A 6,163-nucleotide genomic window follows, 5' to 3' on the forward strand; every position below is an offset into this window, starting at 1 on the left:
CTCATAGGGTCCCGGACCCCCCGCATAGCAATCGGACCCCTCTCCAAGGGAAGGTTTCGACGCCCCACCTCAGGATGGTCCGGGGCCGACACGTGTATGAGGCCCTTGGTCTCCATCTTAAGGTCCACCTACCTTCGCATTCATTGCGGTAGGTGGACGTCCGCATTAATATAGCAGAAGCCGAGGCGTTTGACTAGCCAGGGGACACTATTGATCGCGTATTACCAAGGTAGTGGGGGCGCTGGCGCCGCCCACGCCGCGTCTGCCAGTCTGCCGTAACAGATGGATACGACGGCTCGGCTTCGCCCTTTATGACGCTACATAATAGCCTCAGCAGGCCACGCCGCAAGCTACGCTACTCCAACGGGCACCTAGCTGACGGGACAAGAGAAGACCCCCCTGAGTCAGAAGAGCAGCAGTACGCCTATCGGAGGAAAAGATTCGCTACCGCGGTAGCCACAGTCACGTTGGGCCCACCTGTCGGGGCATCAACGTCCTATGTATCCGTTCCCCCTTGATCTATAAAAGGGGGAGCGCCGCTAGCAGACCTCAGGCTGGGCAAGAGCCAAGGCCAGCAGAGGATATGTTCATACACACCACCAAGAACAATACATCTCCCAGTGGACGTAGGGTATTACGCTCCGGCGGCCCGAACCACTCTAAATCGTGTGTTCTTGAGTCCTTGTCTCAGCGTAGATCCAGCCCCGTTGCCTAGTACTTCCCCGAGTACTCCCTCACTGGGAATAGGCGGGTGCGTTCCGCCACCCGGCTGTGGGTACCCCTAGAACCCCACAACATTTTGGCGCCGTCCGTGGGGACGACAGGCGTTGGCTGGATCTTCAGGCCTCTGGGCTGTGTTCTTCCTCTGCAACGACGAACTTGAAGATGAAGGAAGGCAGGGCCACACTCACTCCACCTGTCTTGGCACCGGCGCGGCAACGCCCTCGGTGCGGCGGCACACGACAGCGACGCCTGCTGTGCGTCGCCACTGCGACACCTCGAGGCCGGCGTAGCGGCGCACAACGGAGGCGCCGCTGGGCGCTGCTGCCCCTACGTCGACTCAAGGTTTTCTCTCAAGCAACGGCCACACCTCCTCTGCGGTGGCATGGTGTCGGCTCAAGGCTTCCTCTCAACATGGAGCCTGGAGCCGACGGCCATCCCGGAGGAAGTGTCCTGCCGTCTCCAGCACCGGAGATCCACCTCAGCGTTGCTCGGTGCTGCTGCAGACAGGACCCCGCCACCTCGCGCGGGGGCCCCTGGCGCTAGCACCAAGGACAAGCCGGCGAACGACCGCACTTCTCCACGCGTCGCACCGGTCCATCTGCTGCGCAAGGGCTCTGGTTTCCATCGGCAACGGCGACGGCAGGGGGAGGGGGCCTCTTCCATTCAAAGCCAAAGAATTTGTCTCATGCCATGTAAGCATGTGACAGCTCTTAGGCAAGGAGGGGTCCCCCGAGCTCCTGAGGTGATGCTGGATGATGCGGTTCAGGCACGTCCAGGGCGCCTTCACCTCCGAAGAAGAACACGCTGTATAGCGTGCAGCCGTAGGTTACTCCTAAGAAAAGACTAAGAGAATTCCTCCTTTTGTAATAACGTGGCGCCTACGTGTGTGTCCAGAGCGGTCAAGGTCCGACCTTGTAAACCCGACCTCTGGCCCTATCACACAAACAGGCAAAAAACGGTCCGGAGCGGTGGAGGTCCGACCTCGTAATCCCGACCTCTGATGTATACCGTGACAACCACAATAATAAAGGAGATTTTCTTTCTCAGTTTTACCTAGGCTCCGCCCTGGGTTACATTTATTCGCCTTGGTTTAACTATTCTTTCCTCTTGAACGGAGTTTCCCTTGTTGCTAACAATTCAAGTTAAGTTGCTGGCTTGTGGTCAGGTGAAGACACCCCTTCTAGCTGGAAGGCAGTCCGGACCCCTAAGGACCTGCTCTGGAGAAGTGGTATTTGTATCCTGGGGTAGAGAAGCTCCGCGTGGCTTAGCCTGGTAATGTACCCTAAGTTTACGTACTTCACTACCCTGTTACAAGTACTCTAGTATCCAGGACTGCTGTCTTTAGAGGTCCCGGGCTCTCTTCAAGTATAAGGCTTGGTTTCTTGCACCTTACTGTGAGGTCCGGTAACATACTTCATCAGATTGTCAGCAACGGTCGCTCCAAGTCCACTCCGGTGGCCCGCTCCGGCGGAGACCGCTCGCCACGGTCGCTCCAAGTCCACTCCGGTGGCCCGCTCCGGCGGAGACCGCTCGCCACGGTCGCTCCAAGTCCACTCCGGTGGCCCGCTCCGGCGGAGACCGCTCGCCACGGTCGCTCCAAGTCCACTCCGGTGGCCCGCTCCGGCGGAGACCGCTCGCCACGGTCGCTCCAAGTCCACTCCGGTGGCCCGCTCCGGCGGAGACCGCTCGCCACGGTCGCTCCAAGTCCACTCCGGTGGCCCGCTCCGGCGGAGACCGCTCGCCACGGTCGACAAAAGCCGGGTCCGGGAAGTGGTGCTTGCTCCCTGAGCGATCCGAAGTCTGTGTAGCCGCTTAGCTTGGTTCCATACCCTAAGCCTACACCTTCGTCGCCCCATGGAGAACGCTCTAGTACCTAAACCTGGCAACAGGCATACCGGCCTCAGGGGTCCGGGATGCCCGCACTCTCCAAAAGCACACCAACGCAATCAAGTTGCGTAGGAACACATCACGGTGGTGGCCCCACCCGCGGGTTCGTGCCTCTCCCGAGGTGGGCCCGGGGGCCACTGTCGGTACCCCAGGACTGGGGTACCCCCTCTTGCTGTGTCTAGGCAAGAGCCTTAGTAGTCATCCTTGACTACAACCAAACAGCCGGACCCCTGCGGTCCGAAGTCCTGTCCTCCCGACAATGGTCCGGACCCGTTCCACGGCCGGGGAAGGTCCGGGGACGCCACGTGTCCCAGGAAAGACAGGCGCTCAAGCGCAAGCAGCCGGGGCTCCGGACCTCCCGAGGAGTCCGGACCCCCGCGGGGTCCCGGACCCCTCATAGGGTCCCGGACCCCCCGCATAGCAATCGGACCCCTCTCCAAGGGAAGGTTTCGACGCCCCACCTCAGGATGGTCCGGGGCCGACACGTGTATGAGGCCCTTGGTCTCCATCTTAAGGTCCACCTACCTTCGCATTCATTGCGGTAGGTGGACGTCCGCATTAATATAGCAGAAGCCGAGGCGTTTGACTAGCCAGGGGACACTATTGATCGCGTATTACCAAGGTAGTGGGGGCGCTGGCGCCGCCCACGCCGCGTCTGCCAGTCTGCCGTAACAGATGGATACGACGGCTCGGCTTCGCCCTTTATGACGCTACATAATAGCCTCAGCAGGCCACGCCGCAAGCTACGCTACTCCAACGGGCACCTAGCTGACGGGACAAGAGAAGACCCCCCTGAGTCAGAAGAGCAGCAGTACGCCTATCGGAGGAAAAGATTCGCTACCGCGGTAGCCACAGTCACGTTGGGCCCACCTGTCGGGGCATCAACGTCCTATGTATCCGTTCCCCCTTGATCTATAAAAGGGGGAGCGCCGCTAGCAGACCTCAGGCTGGGCAAGAGCCAAGGCCAGCAGAGGATAGGTTCATACACACCACCAAGAACAATACATCTCCCAGTGGACGTAGGGTATTACGCTCCGGCGGCCCGAACCACTCTAAATCGTGTGTTCTTGAGTCCTTGTCTCAGCGTAGATCCAGCCCCGTCGCCTAGTACTTCCCCGAGTACTCCCTCACTGGGAATAGGCGGGTGCGTTCCGCCACCCGGCTGTGGGTACCCCTAGAACCCCACAACAGACGGAAACCCTAGGCCCGGGACCGGGTGAGGGGCAAGGTGGATGAGACGAGGAAGCGTAGGTGAAAAATGGGAAAGGGAGGGAGGGAGGGAGAAAGAGGGGTTCCAGAGGAGGATGCGGCTGATTGGGACGAGGCTTACGATTTTGTGTCATCCAGTGGGTGTTCAATGCATTTTTTCTCTTTTTTCCATATGGCTGACAAGGTGGGACCACTTTGGTGGGACCGGATGATAGTTGGAGAGCAGGAGGCCACGTTGGTATGAGTTGTGGGTGTTGGTGTTTTGCCGTCACGTCTACCTAGGGATATTCTTAGGTAGAGGGATGATCGTGGGAAGACGCCGAGATCAAGAACACGATAGTGCAAGCAACACGAGGGGTTAGACAAGGTTTAGGCCACGAGAGTTGTATAATACCCTACGTCCTGTGTGGTTTGTATTGCTTAGGAGAATGACTTGGAGTCTCTAGATGTGTTGGAGGGGTCCCTGCCTGTCCTTATATAGGCTAGGGGAGCATGGTTACATGGAAATCCCAAGTCGGTTAGGTGCCTAGAGTCCCTCCCGAGTACTACTCGGGTGGTTTCTATTCGATCCGACTAGTGTGAGATATGATGCGAGTAGTTACATGATGTATGCTTACATGGTATGCCCTACCCTATACGGCTATACCTCATGCATAACCGTGCCATATTAGATATCCTGTGGCCTCAGATCTAACAACGGGATTCCCCGAACTAGATGGGCGCGTTAATTAGCCACTATAGATAGATTAGCAAATAGATGGGCAAGTATGCGTTGTCAATACTCCCTCCTTTCTAAACTGTAAATTATTCCAACTTAATTGGACAGTCAAAATATTTCAAATTTATACAATAAAAGTACTAATATATTATTTAACATTTAAGATACCAAATAAATATCATTAGGTTCTTCATTAAATATATTCCCATAGTCAAGGGCGGAACCCGCAAAGGCAGATACAGGGGCTCCCAGTTGCTTCTTGCCTTCTTCAACGCAAAAAATGGGGGTGGGGGGAGGCACTGTTGTGCTTGCGCATGGTAGGGGCCTCAAAGTCAGTGGCGGATCCAAGGGGGGGCTGGGGGGCTCCAGCCCCCCTACGGTCTGCAACCTCCATTGGAATAAGGGGAGTTAGAGGAGGAGAAAGTGAAGGGAGAAGAAGACGAGGAAGAAGAAGGCTTTAGCCCCCCTATGGCTGTGACCTGGATCCGCCACTGCCTCAAACCTTCCTGCCCCCATTGGATCCTCCTCTATTTATAATATATCTATTTGGTACTATAAATTTTTGTGAAATAAAGAAATAATTGATTCTCCAAAAATATTGTAGTTACTTACAATTTGAAACAGAGGAATTACTTGGTAAATAATGTTATCACGAGAAAGTATCTAGTGTCGCTGCCCTTTAGGTGTTATTATGTTACCAAATTTAATTACACCTAAATTTGTACATTAAAAGTTTATCTAAAAATATGAATGGATAGAGCATGTAAGTATCTACCATCGTGCAAAGAGGTTGAACAAAAATTTGTGCAAGAAGAAACAAAAAAAAGAGAAACTTGCACTTGAATAGTTGCGGGTTCAACTGTTCATTGATGATCCACATCCTGTAACTATTCATGTGTAAGTTTTTCTTTTTTATTTCTTCTTGCACAAGTTTTTATTCAACCTCAAACTTTGCATGATGGTATATACATTCTATCCATTCATATTTTTGAAAAAAAATGATGCATAAATTTAGATATAATTAAATATGGGAACACAATAACACTGCAAGGATGGTATGGTAACATCAAATATGTTCTCATATTATACATGTTTGGTTGGTCTTTACTGCTGTTGTATCGTCGACGCATGAGTTCAGGTCCCGCAGGGCCGTACCGGCAAATTCGGGGGCCCTGTGCGAAATAATGGACTGGGGCCCTGGTGGCCTAGTGAAGAATCATGAATACCAAGCGATACTAGTCGGCAAGCGCGATATGCTGTGTGAAAGCACAAATGTTAGAAGTCACACAAACGCGATGTGCTGTGTGAAAGCACAAATGTTAGAAGTCACATGTGTGACTGATAGTTAAATCATCACATAAGGCCCAATAACTATTTTTTGTTCCAGAAATTTTTTTTGTTGTTGGAACAATTGTTATTGTTTGGGCAACAAAAATTTTTTTCCAAAAAAAGTTTGTTCTAGCAACAAAGCATTGAGGGGTCTGGTTTATTAGGCCGATTTTATGTCCAAAACACGAAATCTTGAAGAGGTTAGGGTGCTGTGACAGGTACACTTGAGATCACACACGTGACCCCAAACAGCACCCATGTAAAAAAAAGTGGCAAGTGATACGCCTACGATGATTT

The sequence above is a fragment of the Panicum virgatum genome, chromosome 7N (genome assembly GCF_016808335.1).
Source record: "Panicum virgatum strain AP13 chromosome 7N, P.virgatum_v5, whole genome shotgun sequence".
NCBI classification, from domain to species: Eukaryota; Viridiplantae; Streptophyta; class Magnoliopsida; order Poales; family Poaceae; genus Panicum; species Panicum virgatum.